This window comes from Salvelinus sp. IW2-2015, linkage group LG30, assembly GCF_002910315.2.
Source record: "Salvelinus sp. IW2-2015 linkage group LG30, ASM291031v2, whole genome shotgun sequence".
Taxonomy (NCBI): domain Eukaryota; kingdom Metazoa; phylum Chordata; class Actinopteri; order Salmoniformes; family Salmonidae; genus Salvelinus; species Salvelinus sp. IW2-2015.
Window position 1 is genome coordinate 2967926 of NC_036869.1, and position 18574 is coordinate 2986499.

The 18574-nt window shown below is 44.4% G+C and overlaps 1 pseudogene; it reads right to left on the reverse strand.

Moving 5' to 3' along the window:
* The window catches only part of LOC139023285 (UPF0711 protein C18orf21 homolog), a 28247-nt pseudogene that overhangs the window by 7920 nt on the left and 1753 nt on the right, over positions 1-18574 (reverse strand).

Genomic DNA, 18574 nt, shown 5'->3' on the forward strand with positions numbered 1-18574 from the left:
CTTCTGGATGCCTTTCTACAATAATGCCATATCACAAGATGCCGTTATGATGCAGTGGAAAGAGAGGGAGAAGGGATGAACCCTAATCGTTGGTTGGCACGCCATAGAGGGGGACAGGGGGAATCTGGTTGGTACGCTATAGAGTTTAAAACCTCCTCTATGAAAACTAACACAGTGAGTGAGATATATATATTTTTATTTTATTTTTTATTTTACCTTTATTTAACCAGGTAGGCTAGTTGAGAACAAGTTCTCATTTGCAACTGCGACCTGGCCAAGATAAAGCATAGCAGTGTGAACAGACAACAACACAGAGTTACACATGGAGTAAACAATAAACAAGTCAATAACATGGTAGAAAAAAAGAAAAAAAGAGAATCTATATACAATGTGTGCAAAAGGCATGAGGAGGTAGGCAATAAATCAGATAATTACAATTTAGCAGATTAACACTGGAGTGGTAAATCATCAGATGGTCATGTGCAAGTAGAGATACTGGTGTGCAAAAAAAGCAGAAAAGGAAATAAAAGCAGTATGGGGGGGGTGAGGTAGGTAAATTGGGTGGGCTATATACCGATGGACTATGTACAGCTGCAGCGATCGGTTAGCTGCTCGGATAGCAGATGTTTAAAGTTGTTGAGGGAGATAAAAGTCTCCAACTTTAGAGATTTTTGCAATTCGTTCCAGTCGCAGGCAGCAGAGAACTGGAAGGAAAGGCGTCCAAATGAGGTTTTGGCTTTAGGGATGATCAGTGAGATACACCTGCTAGAGCGCGTGCTACGGGTGGGTGTAGCCATCGTGACCAGTGAACTGAGATAAGGCGGCACTTTACCTAGCATAGCCTTGTAGATGACCTGGAGCCAGTGGGTCTGACGGCGAACATGTAGCGAGGGCCAGCCGACTAGGGCATACAGGTCGCAGTGGTGGGTCGAATAAGGTGCTTTAGTAACAAAACGGATGGCACTGTGATAAACTGCATCCAGTTTGCTGAGATAGAGATATTATAGGAAAGCCATTTTTAGAGATGACATCGCCGAAGTCGAGGATCGGTAGGATAGTCAGTTTCACTAGGGTAAGTTTGGCGGCGTGAGTGAAGGAGGCTCTGTTGCGAAATAGAAAGCCGACTCTAGATCTGATTTTGGATTGGAGATGTGTGATATGAGTCTGGAGGAGAGTTTGCAGTCTAGCCAGACACCTAGGTACTTATAGATGTCCACATATTCTAGGTCAAACCGTCCAGGGTGGTGATGCAAGTCGGGCGTGCGGGTGCAGGCAGTGAACGGTTGAAGAGCATGCATTTGGTTTTACTAGCGTTTAAGAGCAGTTGGAGGCCACGGAAGGAGTGTTGAATGGCATTGAAGCTCGTTTGGAGGTTGGTTATCACAGTGTCCAAAGAAGGGCCAGAAGTATACTGATGATGTCGTCTGCGTAGAGGTGGATCAGGGAATCGCCCGCAGCAAGAGCAACATCATTGATATATACAGAGAAAAAGAGTCGGCCCGAGAATTGAACCCTGTGGTACCCCATAGAGACTGCCAGAGGACCGGACAGCTGCCTTCCGATTTGACGCACTGAACTCTGTCTGCAAAGTAGTTGGTGAACCAGCAAGGCAGTCATTAGAAAAACCGAGGCTACTGAGTCTGCCGATAAGAATATGGTGATTGACAGAGTCGAAAGCCTTGGCCAGGTCGATGAAGACGGCAGCACAGTACTGTCTTTTATCGATGCCGGTTATGATATCATTTAGATCACTTGAGCGTGGCTGAAGTGCACCCGTGACCGGCTCGGAAACCGGATTGCACAGCGGAGAAGGTACGGTGGGATTCGAGATGGTCAGTGATCTGTTTGTTGACTTGGCTTTCGAAGACTTATAGATAGGCAGGGAGGATGGATATAGGTCTGTAACAGTTTGGGTCCAGGGTGTCCCCCCTTTGAAGAGGGGGATGACCGCGGCAGCTTTCCAATCTCTGGGGATCTCAGATGATACGAAGGAGAGGTTGAACAGGCTGGTAATAGGGGGTGCGACAATGGCGGCGGACAGTTTCAGAAATAGGGGGTCCAGATTGTCAAGCCCAGCTGATTTGTTGGGTAGGTTTTCAGCTCTTTCAGAACATCTGTATCTACTGGATTTGGGAAAGGAAAAGCTGGGAGGCTTGGGCGAGTAGCAGCGGGGGGGGGGGGGGCTGTTGGCCAGGTTGGAGTCGCCAGGAGGAAGCATGGCCAGCCATTGAGAAATGCTTGTTGAAGTCTTCGATCATCACGGATTTATCGGTGGTGACCGTGTTACCTAGCCTAGTGAGTGGGCAGCTGGGAGGAGGTGCTCTTGTTCTCCATGGACTTTACAGTATCCCAGAACTTTTTGGAGTTAGAGCTACAGGATGCAAATTCTGCTTGAAAAAGCTGGCCTTTGCTCCTGACTGACTGCGTGTATTGGTTCCCGACTTCCCTGAACAGTTGATATCGCGTGGGCTCTTCAATGCTATTGCAGTTCGCCACAGGATGTTTTTGTGCTGGTCGAGGGCAGTCAGGTCTGGAGTGAACCAAGGGCTATATCTGTTCTTAGTTCTGCATTTTTTGAACGGAGCATGCTTGTCTAATATGGTGAGGAAGTAACTTTTAAAGAATGACCAGGCATCCTCAACTGACGGGATGAGGTCAATATCCATCCAGGTACCCGGGCCAGGTCGATTAGAAAGGCCTGCTCGCAGAAGTGTTTTAGGGAGCGTTTGATAGTGATGAGGGTGGTCGTTTGACCGCGGACCCGCAGCGGATACAGGCAATGAGGCATGATCGCTGAGATCTTGATTGAAGACAGCAGCGGTGTATTTGGAGGGCAGGTTGGTCAGGATAATGTCTTAGGGTGCCCATGCTGACGGATTTAGGGTTGTACCTGGTAGGTTCCTTGATGATTTGTGTGAGATTGAGGGCATCTAGCTTAGATTGTAGGACTGCCGGGTGTGTAAGCATATCCCAGTTTAGGTCACCTAACAGAACAAACTCTGAAGCTAGATGGGGAGCGATCAATTCACAGATGGTTTCCAGGCACAGCTGGAGTGAGGGGGTCGGTAGCAGGCGCAACAGTGAGAGACCTATTTCTGGAGAGATTAATTTTTAAAATTAGAAGTTCGAACTGTTGGGCATAGACCTGGAAGTATGACAGAACTTTGCAGGCTATCTCTGCAGTAGATTGCAACTCTCCCCCTTTGGCAGTTCTATCTTGACGGAAAGTGTTTATAGTTGGGTATGGAAATCTCAGAATTTTTGGTGGCCTTCCTAAGCAGGATTCAGACACGGCAAGGACATCAGGGTTGGCAGAGTGTGCTAAAGCGGTGAGTAAGACAAACTTAGGGAGGAGGCTTCTGATGTTGACATGCATGAGGCCAAGGCTTTTTCGATCACAGAAGTCAACAAATGAGGGTGCCTGGGGACATGCAGGGCCTGGGTTAACCTCCACATCACCACGAGGAACAGAGGAGTAGTAGGATGAGGGTGCGGCTAAAGGCTATCAAAACTGGTCGCCTAGAGCGTTGGAGACAAGGAATAAAAGGAGCAGATTTATGGCCGTGGTAGAATAGATTCTGGGCATAATGTGCAGACAGGGGTATGGTGGGGCACGGGTACAGCGGAGGCAAGCCCAGGCACTGGGTGATGATAGAGAGGTTGTATCTCTGGACATGCTGGTCTCAATGGGTGAGGTCACCGCATGTGTGGGAGGTGGGACGAAGGGGGTATCAGAGGTACGGAGAGTGGACATACGGGGTCCATTGCAAACCAAACAATGATAACTATGATAACTAGCCTGAACAACAGTAAGGCATAAAGTGATTGCAGGTCTTGATTGGGAGAGCTAGCTAAAACAACAGGTGAGATAACAGCAGCTAGTCAGCTAACACAGCAACAGCAGGTAAAAATGGCGACGACTAGGCAGAGAGGGTCGGATTAACTACACACAGAGCCTGAGTTAAAACACAGAGCCGACAGATAAAACACAGATAAGAATTGGAGTACCGTAAATTAATGGACAGTCCGGTAGGCATCAGCTATGTAGCCAGGTGATCATAGTGTCCAGGGGGCAGCCGTAGATGGAGCAGGGAAGTCGCCGCTAAGCTAGCAGCGGTGTTTAAAGTTAGTAGCCCGGGGGGGTGAGTCTGCTCAGACGAAGGGGTCTGCTCAGACGGAGGCCGTTGAGGGTACAGCGGATGGGGTAATCGTCTGCAGACCAGATGGTGTCGTGTCGACAGAGAATCCAGGCCGGATGGCGAGAGAGAGGTTGTGATTGTAGAATTGTGTTTGCTAACTGATGCTAGCTTCGTAGCAGTGGCACTAGCTGTGCTAGCTGCGTTAGCTGCAGGCTAGCTGTGAGGGATCCAGAAGTAGTGGCTCAGGGATTACGGCAGGAATCCGGCGTTGTTGTTGAGAGACAGTCCGATGCTGTTAAATTGGTGAGTAATATCCAGGCTAATAACAGGGCTGGTGTCTGTGCCGAAAGTAAAAGCTGCTAGCATCGGTTAAAAATGGCTAAGTAGCTTGTAGCTGGTAGCTTGTAGCTGGTTAGCTACTGGGGGTTCTTGAATGTGTTCCACAGTTCCAACGGTAAAAGCTGCTAGCATCGGTTAAAAATGGCTAAGTAGCTTGTAGCTGGTAGCTTGTTAGCTACTGGGGGTTCGTGAATGTGTTCCAAAGATAAAAAATGATAGCGATTCCGTACCACATTGGGTGAGGTAGGTCACCGGAAGGTATAATCGAATTGAAAATCGAAAAGAGATAGAAAAAATAATAATAAATATATACAAGAAGTACGAAAAAATACAATGTGCACGAGAGCACTAAAAAATACACGTCTACACTGCTACGCCATCTTGGATATATGCGGCAGTAGTGCATGTTAGGCAGCAGGGTGTGTGTGTGACTGCAGTTTTTGTGTCGGTGTGAGATGCTTAAAATAATTCACTTAAAACCTGGCAAATCCCTACACGTGAGCTAAGCGTTTAACTGAGCGTAGTGGGTTTCCTCCTGCGTGCCTGTCTAAAATGCCTCCAAGGCCATCGCCCTCTCCCTTTGTCATCTGGTGGCTTCTCACTATCTCCCGGTGTCAAAGCCCACGAGTGACACATTGTTCTGCCTGCTCTCCTGTCAACTGGAGGCAGATGCTCCGGTTGGGATTAAAAACACAAGAGGGGAAAGTATGGCACCACAAGGAGAGTCAGGGGAATTAGCTGAATGCAGGTCGGGGTACCAGACAAGGGAAAGAGGACCCAGGCGCCTGGAGGGGGCTCACACTGTCACGGGTATTTTCAATATACAGTTCATCCTTCGACTTTTTCCACATTTTGTTAGGTTAGACTTACTCTAAAATTGATTAAATAGTCCCTGCCCCCTCATATACCCCATAATGACAAGGCATTACATTTTTTTTTTTTTACCTATTTATAAAAAAACAACAACTGAAATATCACATATACGTAAGTATTTAGACCCTTTACTCAGTACTTTGTTGAAGCACCTTTGGCAGTGATTACTGTAATTCCGACCCAATTTTCAGACTACCCAAGAGGAAATGCCTACCTTACAAAGGAAAGACAGGTGGAGTCCTGGTGAGATTAAGGAGAAGGAAAACCGGCGAACCTCTTCCCTTCATTCTATTGGTCAATGTACAGTCACTTGATAATAAGATGGATGACCTCCGATCGTGGATTTGCTACCAATGGGACTCTCGAAACTGCAATATTCTATGCTTTTCAGAAACATGTCTCTGGACAACACACACCCACACCATTGCTATCCAAGTCGATGGATTCTCCATTCACCATGCAGACAGGACAGAGGAGTCAAGGAAATTGATAGGGAGAGGGGTTTGTCTCTATCAACAACAGGTGTGCTGACTCGAGTGCGGTGGAAGTATCCACGCATTGTCTTGGAATACCTGGTGGTCAAATGCCGACCCTTCTACCTACTGAAGGAGTTTTCAGCTGTTATCCTGACTGTTGTATATATTCCACCTCGGGACAAGAAAAATAAGCAGGCACTTAACAAACACTATGAGGCTATAAACAAGCAGGGAAGCATACATCCAGAGGCTGCTTTTCTGCATCATTAAGGCACGTGATGCCCAACTTCCATCAACACATAACCCTCGCCACTAGGGGCGATAAAGTTCTAGACCACTATTCTACCCACAAGCAAGCATACAAGGCCCTCCCTTGTCCGCCATTCGGCAAATACAGAAGCTTAAACAGAAAGTACCCGTGACTTGCTCCGTTGGGAACAGGACTGCTTTGCTAGCGCTGATTAGAGACTCCGCCGATAACGTCAACGAGCTAACCACCTCGGTCACCGGCTTCTTTCGGAAATGCATCAGTGACATTGTCCCCACAGTGAAGGTTCACTGCTTCCTCAAAAGCCTGGGATTATCACCAAAGCCCCATATGCTACCCACCACTGCGACCTGTATGCTCTCGTTGGCTGGCCCTCACTTCATATTCGTCGCCAAACCCACTGGTTCCAGGTCATCTATAAGTCTTTGCGAGGTAAAGCCCCGCCTTATCTCAGCTCACTGGTCACCATAGCAGCACCCACCCGTAGCATGAGCTCCAGCAGGTATATTTCACTGGTCACCCCCAAAGCCAACTCTCCCTTTGGCCACCTTTCCTTCCAGTTCTCTGCTGCCAATGATTGGAATGAATTGCAAAATATAAAAATACAACAAAAAAAAAATCACTGAGCTGGAGACTCACTAACTTTAATAAGCATCAGCTGTCAGAGTAGCTTACTGATCATTGCACCTGTACATAGCCCATCCAACTACCCCATCCATGCTTGTTTTTTTCTCCTTTGTATCTCTACTTGCACACATCTATCACTCCAGTGTTTAATTGCTAAATTGTAATTATTTTGCCACTATGGCCTATTTATTGCCTTACCTCCCTAATCTTACTACATTTGCACACACTGTATATAGACTTTTCTACTGTATTATTGACCATACGTTTGTTTATCCCATGTAACTCTGTGTTGCACTGCTTTGCTTTATCTTGGCCAGGTTGCAGTTAAATGAGAAATTGTTCTCAACTGGCCTACCAGGTTAAATAAAGGTGAAATAAATAACTAACTAAATAGCAAACAAATGGCTACACAGACTGAGTTGACCTTTGTATTTTATTAGTGCATTGTCTCCATGCACACTGACACGTCGACACAGACAAACATTCACTCCACCATTTGCTCACACACAATATGCACATACATTCATACTGACTCTAAACACATGCACTCATATACAATCATCATGTATGCTGCTGCTACTCATCAAATATCCTGATGCCTAGTCACCTTACCCCTATACATATCTACCTCCATCACTCCAGTATCCCTACACATTGTAAATATCATATTGGAACTGACCCTGTATATAGCATCTTACTTTCTCGTGTTCTTATTTTAATTTGCGTGTTTTTGTTCTACCTTAAGTTATTACTGAATTTTGGGGTTTAGAGCTTGCAAGAAAGGCATTTCACTGTACTTTTGCATGTGACATTAAAACTTGAGAGGAGAGAGACGACATTTTTCCCCTTATCTTCAGAGTGCTGCGCCTGCTTAAGGGGTATCAGTTCTCACAACCACGCATGTCTATGGGGGCCTGGTACACAGCTTGTGGAGCTCTTTTGTGGAGCTCTTTTACATACTGTTATTTTATGCCAGGGCGAGTGACCGGTGACCTTGAAATTGGAGGGTAAAAATACCTTGGTGAAAAAGTGGCTAAGGAGGACTCGCTTACCAGGAAGTCACACGACAGTGGGAAAATATATCAACAATATACAGTCAGGTTTATCATTTCTGGCACCCTTGATGAGAAAAAAAGACTGCATAAAACACATTTAAAAAATACCGAGCTATATCGTATGCTACATTTGAGAAATTATTGTATACCAACACAATTTCTCTGATAAATATTGTTAAACAAAATATTAATTAAAACAACGTCATAATGAAAGGGTGTCAAAATTATTGGCACCCCTGTTAAGTACTCGAGGACCCTACCATTGCGAGGATAACACTGAGGCTTTTTCTAAAATGTTATATGAGATTGGGAAACACTGGGAGGGATCTTAGACCATTCCTCCATAGATAATCTTTCCAGATCCTTGATATCCTTCGTCTGCGCTTATGGACTGCCTGCTTCAATTCAAACCACAGGTTTTTAATGGGGTTCAAGTCCGGAGACAGATAGGCACACTCTGGTCTTAAAAAACATTTAAGCATCAAAGACAAAACAATCCCTTACAATTTAGTATTGTACCTTTTACCCCAGAATTGGCCAAAATAACTACGTGTCCGACTCTGACATAACCTATGTGCTAATCTTGTTTGGCCTTGTACCACTGTCTCCATGATAGATACCGGGTTCGCTCTAACTAAATGCTTCCTGTTCCTCTGTGATCATTATCTGGATCCTGACCTATCACATGCCGATGCTGGATGTGATTGTTATCAGGCTAGCCTATCACACGCTGACCCTGGCTGTGATCATTATCTGGCTGGCCTACCAAATGCTGACCCTGAGTATCTGGCTTATTACATGCTGACCCTGTCTGCCCTTCCAAGGATTCCTCCTCAATGAGGCTGAACAGAAGACTGTAAAAGCACTGCCGTTGTAAAAAGGGCTTCAATTTAAATTTGATTGATTTATTGGCAAATCTCTTGGCTCCCTATTCCCCTTCCCTCTACAAAGTCAATGGGAGACGGGCCAGACATCACTAGAGGAAAGGAAGGCGAATTTGTGTACAGGGAAGGAGAATACAGGACCTGATTTGAAAGTGTGCAGTAGATGTTGGCAGATATTTTAATTGACGCAATGTTTGAGTGACGCGAGTCATCATTAGGCCAATGTCAGATCAGATAGCTAGAGGGCCTTATCAATCAATGGTACTTTCCCCTTCCATTCCCCTGATGGAGAAAATGCCCCCATCTACCCTCTGACCAGCTACTCAGGGCATGGGGGGAGGAGGTTGGACATAGTTTCCTTATCTGAACTGGCTTTTCAGTGAAGTGGATGGAAGCTGCTGAGAACTCCATTCTGTGTCGTGTCATCTATCCCGGGAATGGTCAAGTTCCAATATTATGTAAAAAGTAGAGATCGGGAGGAATTCACTAGACACACAACAGAAGAAAAGGGACCAGAATGAGGGGCTACCTGAATTGCTAAATGTTTTTCCGTAGCACATTTTTTACAACATTTTGCACTAATGAATACGACCCACTTTCAGGTACTGGGGATTGACAATGGAGTAGAGGAGTGTTAGTCTCACCAGTGCTGAGGAGGAGCCCCTGAACCTCAGTAGGATTTTCATCTGAGCTAGGCTGAGTCTCTTGCCCTGGCCTCCCTCCGCAGCACGTTCTGCACCCTTGCTGAAGCACGCCGCTTGGGACGCAGATGCATGCGGTTGTCTGGACGACGCCACTGGAAACAGAAAGGGCAGAGCTCTTCTTCAGGGACGGGCTGGAGCTAGGAGAGGGAACGAGTTTAACATGATAAACTAAGTATTTTGGATTGAGTTGAGAGTACAATAAATAGATTGAGTGAGGAATGTGAGTATACAATAATAAATACAAGTGACGACATCCTGCTATTCTGAGGACAGCCTGTCCGGGTCCTGTTTCCCAAAAGCATTTTAAGGCTAAGTTCATCGTTAGAACCTTTGTAGGGGTGTCGTTAAATCTCAGCTGTTTACCAAAAGCATCGTTACTAAAGTTGCACTAGATAAAACCCCCACATATTTACCAAGTGCCTCAGACCACTCGTAGAAATGCTACAGGGCCATCAGAAAGTATTAATACCCCTTGACTTATTTCACATTTTATTGTGTTAAAGCATGAATTTCAAAATGGAATAAATATATAGTATTGTTCACCCAGCTACACACAATACCCCATAAATGACACAATGAAAACATGGTTTTAGAAATGTTTGCAAATTAAATAAGTTTAACAGAAAGATTCTTAAAAAGTGTTTTAGAAATACATCAAAACACAAATGTTGAAGTAAAGACCTCTGCCAACTAATATCAATACTTATATTTAGTTTGAGAATTTGTTCTGCCTTCAGTAAGTTTTAGAAACATTATCTTGTGCCTTAATTCAGTTACCAAAAACCCAAATATCTTGAAGATATTTTTTAATTTCTCTCCGTCATGAGGGAAGAAAATGAAAGTTCACAGATGCAACACGGTAGACCGATCAATTAGTTAGTGTTTTTACTGATATCAATTTTATGAATTGTTAATTGATTAACTCGAAATTCCATTACCAAAATCGGTAATGGAATTTCAGCAATTGAATTGGCTACAATGGGAAATCATAGTAGTTACAAACCACAGTTGGGTTCACAAGTTCAGACAGCACAGTGAAGAAAAGTAGAGTATAGTTCAGTACAGCACAGTAGAGTTCAGTACAGTACACAGCACACGAGTTGAGTAAACTATAATGTACTGTACTCTATTGTGTTGTACTTTGATGTCCAAACTTGTGAAACAGATGTCTATGATTGGTTCAGATTTGGTCCGGACCAAATTTGGTTTTGTTTGTGGCCAGAGCTCATATCCATTAAAATAATGACATTCATTTCCATAATTATGCATTTCTGTGTAGTACAGATCAGGGACACATGATAAAATTCCGTTATGGCAATTCCGTTCCCGGGTATAAATCCACTTCATTTACTGTAGTTCAATAACCTAAAGAGATTTGTTTTAGTCAGTGTGTCATGTGACACCATTCTTTCTTGTGTCTGTTTAATATCAAAATCATTTTTTTGTTTTTTATAAGATTGTTGTTAATTTAGTTTCTAATAAAGAATGTATGTGATGAAATTGAACTCTAAATACTATATGAGAGATGAAACGTCAACCTCTGTTACAGTCAGTAATGATTATTTATGACCCTGTAAATTGAATCGTGGTACTTTGATTTCATTTGGTCTGGGTCTCTGTTCTGTTAAACTGTACATGAGAATCCAGCCACTGAGTGGATTCCGGCATAACTGTAGTCAAAGTTTTGGCCTGATTTAAAGCAACTTCATCTAACCCTGGTCTTAGTGTCTTAATGTAACCAGGTGGTCCAACTGCTAGAAAAAAGGCCAGTACACAGAACCAGACCTCAACTCCAGTGAGGAACATCTAAACACGCATGACATTTACATTGGGATCACAGTGCAACAAACCGTTGGTGGCTTTCTGTGTCTGGGTAGGCACTGCAAAGGTCTTTTTCTTCTTCGCAGTACAAACATAAATGTTATTTTTACAGCTTTTTCTGTTGTTACATGTACAGTCTACACACATTTTACATACAGTACATGGCTTTTAGATTTTTTTTACAGTAGTTGCAAAAATAAAATATTTTGATATACATAACATCTAGAGAGATGGTACTTGTATATTATGCATGGTGTTTTCAGTCAGAACTATTTAAACCCACCCCTCAGCTACTCTCAGTCCATCCCACCTATCTCCGTAAACCCACCCCTCAGCTACTCTCAGTCCATCCCACCTATCTCCGTAAACCCACCCCTCAGCTACTGTCAGTCCATCCCACCTATCTCCGTAAACCCACCCCTCAGCTACTCTCAGTCCATCCCAACCTATTCCTCCCGTAACCCACCCTCAGCTACTCTCAGTCCATCCCACCTATCTCGAAACCCACCCCTCAGCTACTGTCTCAGTCCATCCCACCTATCTCCGTAAAACCCCACCCCTCAGCTTACTATCTAGTCCATCCCACCTGATCTCCGTAAACTGCCCTCTTATGATTTCCATGTGCCATATATTTTTCAACTCTGCTGTTTCACATACATTTTTCTGAAAAACCTTGTTAATAAAACTTAATTTGGTACAGAAATGCATATAACAATTCTTCAAAAAAAACGTGGACACAAAACAAACTGAGGGAGTTTTACCGAAATTCTGTTACCAAGTTCTTCCATAAATGTGTTTTTGTAAAATGTTCAGTGTAAATTGTTAAAGTATTCCTTGTGCATCGAGTTGTGTTAAACTTAGTAAGCAATGGGTTTTGTTTGGCATACATTTTAAGTGAAAAATCTGTTACCGTGGAATTGCCCATAGTCAGCTTTTGACTTGGGTTGATCATCTAGGCCCATACCAGCATGAAGCCTTTCAAAACCTTCAGAAGTGAGATCAACAGCGAAGTGACCCAATTCATATAATTACAAATTGCTCCATATCGGACGTTAAGTCATAAAACGTAAATGGCCCCATTCTGTCAAACTTAAGCCCTCGAGCGTCTACCCAGCAGACATCCATCCTGCTCTCCTGACAAGCCACTCCCTGGAGATGTATACAGGAAGGGGGGGGGGGCGATCTCTGCCACGTTATTCTAATTAACATTCTTTTAAGTGCACACTTAGCAGGAGATAAACACTATCCCCTACTACCAGTCAGCCTACTGAGTGAGATGCTATCAAAGAGTTTAAAGTCTAGAACGCAGCGAGGCTCAGTCTCGGGCCTATACAGACATTTGATACAATCACAGAGCGTGGAGGAGAGAGAGAAACATCCTGCTAACTAATCAAAACTCCAGAAATAACTCAGATGGGTTGGCTAGGGTGGCAGGGGAAAAGAGGGTAAGGGGTGACCCCCTTCCAAACTATACTGTACAAAAATGTAAACGCAACAAGTGTTGGTCCCATGTCTTATGAACTGAAATAAAAGATCCTGGAAATGTTCCATAAACACAAAACACTTATTTCGCTAAAATTTTGTGCACATATTCCTTTACATCCCTGTTAATGAGCATTTCTCCTTTGCCAAGCTAATCCATCCACCTGACAGGTGTGGCATATCAATAAGCTGATTATACACCATGATCATTACACAGGTACACCTTGTGCTGGCGACAATAAAAAGGCCACTCTAAAATGTGCAGTTTTGTCACAACGCCACAGCTGTCTCAAGTTGAGGGAGCGCGCAATTGGCATGCTGACTGCAGGAATGTCCACCAGAGCTGTTGCCAAATAATTCCTTTCTTTACCATAAGCCGCCTCCAGCATCATTTTAGAGAATTTGACAGTATGTCCAACTGGCCTCAAAACAGCAGATCAGGTGTATAGTGTCGTGTGGACGAGCGGTTTGCTGATGTCAACGTCGTGAACTGAGTGCCCCATGGTGGCGGTGGGGTTATGATATGGGCAGGCATAAGCGTCGGAAAACAAACACATTTGATCAATGGCAATCTGAATGCACAGAGAAACTGTGGCGAGATCCTGAGGCCCAGTATCGTGCCATTCATCCACCGTCATCACCTCATGTTTCAGCATGATAATGCACGGCCCCATATCACAAGGATCAGTACACAATTCCTGGAAGCTGAAAATGTCCCAGTTCTGTCCATGGCCTGCATACTCACCAGACATGTCAACCATTGAGAATGTGTAGGATGCTCTGGATTGACATGTACGAGTGCGTGTTCCAGTTCCGCCAATATCCAGCAAATTCGCACAGCCATTGAAGAGGAGTGGGACATCATTCCACAGGTTACAATTAACAGCCTGATCAACTCTATGCAAAGGAGATGTCGTGCTGCACGAGGCAAACGGTGGTCACACCAGATACTGACTGGTTTTCTAAACCATGTCCATATATATATTTTTTTTAAAGGATATCTGTGACCAACAGATGCATATCTGTATTCCCAGTTATAAGTGCACATGGCGAGACCCAGATGCAGACACGGGAGGCAGATGGTTAGAGTCCAAGACATTAATTAACAATCCAAAAGGGGTAGGCAAGAGAATGGTCATGGACAGGCAAAAGGTCAGAACCAGTCCAGAGTTCCAGAGGTACAGAATGGCAGGCAGTGTCGAGGTCAGGAGTCCAGAATGGAGTCCAGAAAAACAGGCAAAGGTCAAAACCAGGAGGACTAGTAAAAGAGAATAGAAAAGCAGGCGCACGGGAAAACCACGCTGGTTGACTTACTGGCACAGAGAGACAGGAAACACAGGGATAAATACACTGGGGAAAATAAGCGACACCTGGAGGGCGTGGAGACAATCACCAGGACAGGTGAAACAGATCAGGGCGTGACACCAGTCATCTGAAATCCATGGAATAGGGCCTAATGAATGCATTTCAATTGAGTGATTTCCTTATATTAACTGTAACTCAGTAAAATATTTTAAATTGTTGCATGTTTTTTATATTTTTGTTCAGTATAATAATTAGATTGTTCTCTGCAATATCATAACCGTAATATGCTTGTACTTAACAGTGTTGATTAAATAAAAGTGTTAGTTTGTTGTGACCGTTGCAAGTTTAGACCCCGCCGCTCCTGGTTGTGTCGCTTCCATATGTTGATGTTGGGAGGTGGTAACATTTGGAGACATTTCAACTTGATACCCTCGTAATTTTCATCTTCAGATCTGTGGCTTTCTATTCCTCTATCCCCGGTCAATCAATGTTGAGAGGGGTTGTTTTATTGGTGATTTAATTAAAGGGAAAGACTCAGAAATACACCAGGAAAACTACCTTGCCTTGCAATCGAATCAACTTTTGAGAATTGTTATAAACAATGCTGTTTGCAACAACAAAAATATGTTGTTTATCCTACAGACACATTGACAGACAAGCCTTACCTTTGTGCTTTAAGTGAAAGGTACGTTAACCATGTCAAGTTACTGGACTAAAAGGAGGAGAATAGTGAGGGGAGTTCAGAACGACATACAGGAGATTGTAGCTGCTAGTTAAGACCCCGCCACTGCTGCTTTCGCTGCTGCTATTCCGGACTGTACCACTGGGGCGCATGCTCTTCAAAGTGAAAGCCATCATGGCTTGGATCCAATAGGCCATCGGCAAACTGCAATCAATGTGGCACAGGAAAGAACCAACCACTGTTTACTAGATGCTGAGTTTGGCCCCCCTTCTGACATTCCCTCAAGCACCATAGAAGATAGTGAAGAGGAACAGGGGGACTTTAGGACACAATTGGCATATTGGGCTATTGACAAAATTATTCCTCACATTGCACTCTCGAAGCTATTGACAGTTATCTTCAATGACCATCCAGACCTGCCTAAAGACCCAAGAACTTTCTGAAGACACAGACTAAACCCCCCCCCCCCCCAAAAAAAACAGAACTTTCTGGTGGTATATATCACCACTCTAGAATTGTGCAGCAAATACTGGCCCTGTTTAAATTCCCAAGCTTGCAGACATTTAAGTACTTTTTTGTTTGTTATTCTTTTGTATTTCACCCCCTTATTCTCCAAAATGTCGATCTTGTCTCATCGCTGCAACTCCCCAACGGGCTCGGAGGGCGAAGGTCGAGTCATGCATCCTCCGAAACATGACCTGCCAAACCGTGCTTCTTAAGACCCGCTGGAAGCCAGCTCAACCAATGTGTCCAAGGAAACACTATTCAACTGACGACTGACGTCAGCCTGCAGGTGCCTGGCCCGCCACAGGGAGTCTCCAGCAGGAGGTCTGGAGGTCATGGAGGTCATTTTGCAGGGCTCTGGCAGTGGCAGTGCACCTCCTTGCACAAAGGCGGAGGTAGCGGTCCTGCTGCTGGGTTGTTGCCCTCCTACGGCCTCCTCCACGTCTCCTGATGTACTGGCCTGTCTCCTGGTAGCGCCTCCATGCTCTGGACACTACGCTGACAGACACAGCAAACCTTTTTGCCACAGCTCGCATTGATGTGCCATCCTGGATGAACTGCACTACCTGAGCCACTTGTGTGGGTTGTAGACTCCGTCTCATGCTACCACTAGAGTGAAAGCACCGCCAGCATTCAAAAGTGACCAAAACATCAGCCAGGGAGCATAGGAACTGAGAAGTGGTCTGTGGTCACCACCTGCAGAACCATTCCTTTATTGGGGGTGTCTTATTGGGGGTGTCTTGCTAATTGCCTATAATTTCCACCTTTTGTCTATTCCATTTGCACAACAGCATGTGAAATTTATTGTCAATCAGTGTTGCTTCCTAAGTGGACTGTTTGATTTCACAGAAGTGTGATTGACTTGGAGTTACATTGTGTTGTTTAAGTGTTCCCTTTATTTTTTTGAGCAGTGTATTTTTGTAACTTCTTGTGTAAGACTTTGTGCAATTCAAATATAACTCAATGTTCTTACTTTGTGAATAGGAGCCATTCGTATGAACCCTGCAGCTCGGGATGCCACGGATGAAGGGGTCCAGATTCAGGTCACCAGTTACCTGAAAGGGGCCTCCGATCGTGAAGGTGGGAGAAGTCGGCGCACAGGGGAGGGATCCGCTAAATTGATGGTCAACATCAGGTCTCGGATAACCTATCTCAAAGCCAGCCTCTACCCCCAAGACTGATCCAACAGCTGAACCCTGGGCTGACTACTGCACCCTGCCACACACTAACCATTTATTCATAGACATACTTATATCACTTTAGTCTACCGGACCAATGCAATAGTTATGTCTATCAGGATAAAGGTAACACCCAGATGCAGACCGTGTCAAAGTAACAATGTTTATTACAGGGGCAAAGGTACAGGACAGCAGGTAGGGTCAGGCAGAGTGGTCAGGCATGCGGTCTCACGACAGGCAAGGGTCAAAACCAGAGGATGAGAAAAGAGTGACTGGGTAAAAGCAGGCACTGATACAAAAACCGCTGGTTGACTTGACAAAAACAAGACCAACTGGCAACAGACAAACAGATAACACAGGTATAAATACACAGGGGATAATGGGGAAGATAGGAGACACCTGGAGGGGGTGGAGACAATCACAAAGACAGGTGAAACAGATCAGGGTGTGACAACGTCACCTTACTGCACTATGTAGATATACTTGAATTATAATTCTATGCTGCTAATTCACTGCAGTTACTCTGCACATGGGCAAACAATGTCCATACAATATGCCTATAGGCTATTTTTGTTTTATATTATTTTCTTTGCTCTGCGTGTTTCTTTTATACCTTATTTAGTTGAGTCCTATTTAAAATGTTTTATATATTTTATTTGATTCCTTTACTATGTCACTTTGATTACTTTGTCACTTTTGTTGCCATGTCAATAAAAAAAACGTTTTATTTGACCTAATAAATTTTTTGTCACCTGTTGATCCAGGGAACCAGGACTGGCCCGCATTATCTGATATATTTTGCACACACACAATCATTTCTCGGTACCGGTACCCCCTGTATATAGCCTCATTATTGTTATGTCATTTTCTTGTGTTACTTTATTATTATTTATTTTTTTAAACTTTAGTTTATTTTGTAAATATTTTCTTAACTCTATTTCTTGAACTGCATTGTTGGTTAAGGGCTTGTAAGTAAACATTTCACGGTAAGGTGTAGTTCACCGCTGCCTTGACACTGAAAAAGCATCTTCAAATCAAATCAAACTTTGTCACAACATGTGTAGACCTTACTGTGAAATGCTCACTTACAAGCCATTAAAACTTCTTCAGGATTGGTGGGTCCCCTGCAGGACGGTTGAGCTAATGTAGGCTAATGCGATTAGCATGAGGTTGTAAGTAACAAGAACCTTTATTAATTAATGGAGGCCTGTTCGTCCCGCATTTTCCTGTAGTCCACGATCAGCTCTTTTGTCTCGCTCACATTGAGGGAGGGGTTGTTGTCTCTGACCTCCTCCCTATAGGCTGTCTCATCGTTGTCGGAAAACCACACTGTGAACAGCAGGAGCACGGCTGCCGCTTGATAAAGCGTCATATCGCGAATGCCCTGTTAATGAGGCGATGGGCAAAAAAACTGTTGTACGGTGCACGACTACTCTGGATGGACGCAGGCCTCCCGATTTCTCATTGCCAACTAACCCTGAGCTGCCAAGGAGAGCCCCCGATGACAATGTGGGCTACATGCTTACAGTCTCCGCTGAGGACGTACTGTATGTAATTCATTCAAACGTGTTAACCCTCGCAAGACTGCCGGCCCAGACGGCATCTCTAGCTATGCCCTCAGAGCATATGCAGACCAGCTGGCTGTTGTGTTCTCTGATATTTTCAGAGATATCTCTCCCTAGCTCAGGCCGCCATACCCATCTGCTTCAAGATGTCCACTATCATCCCCATGCCCAAGAAAGGGAAAGTAACTGAACTGAATGACTACAGACCAGTAGCACCCACTTCCGTCATCATGAAGTGCTTCGAGAGGCTAGACAAAAACCATATCAGCTCCTCCCTCCCCAATTCACCTACCGCCCTGACAGATCCACGGACAACTCAATCGCCATTGCACTGCACTCCCACACCTGGACAATATGTTCATTGACTACAGCTCGGCCTTCAATACCATAGTGCCCTATAATCTCATTACAAAGCTCACGGCCCTGGGTCTAAACTCCTCCCTCTGCAACTGGGTCCTGGATTTCCTTGACGGGGCACCTCCAAGTGGTGAAGGTAGGCAACATTACCTCCTTGACACTGAAAAGAGATGTTTGGGGCAAATCCAATACAACACATTTCTGGGTACCGCTCTCACAATCCAGGTATGGAAAGTTCTTAAAGATTTACCCAGAAAGACTCATAGCTGTAATTACTGGCAAAGGTGATTCTACAAAGTATTGACTCAGGGGTAT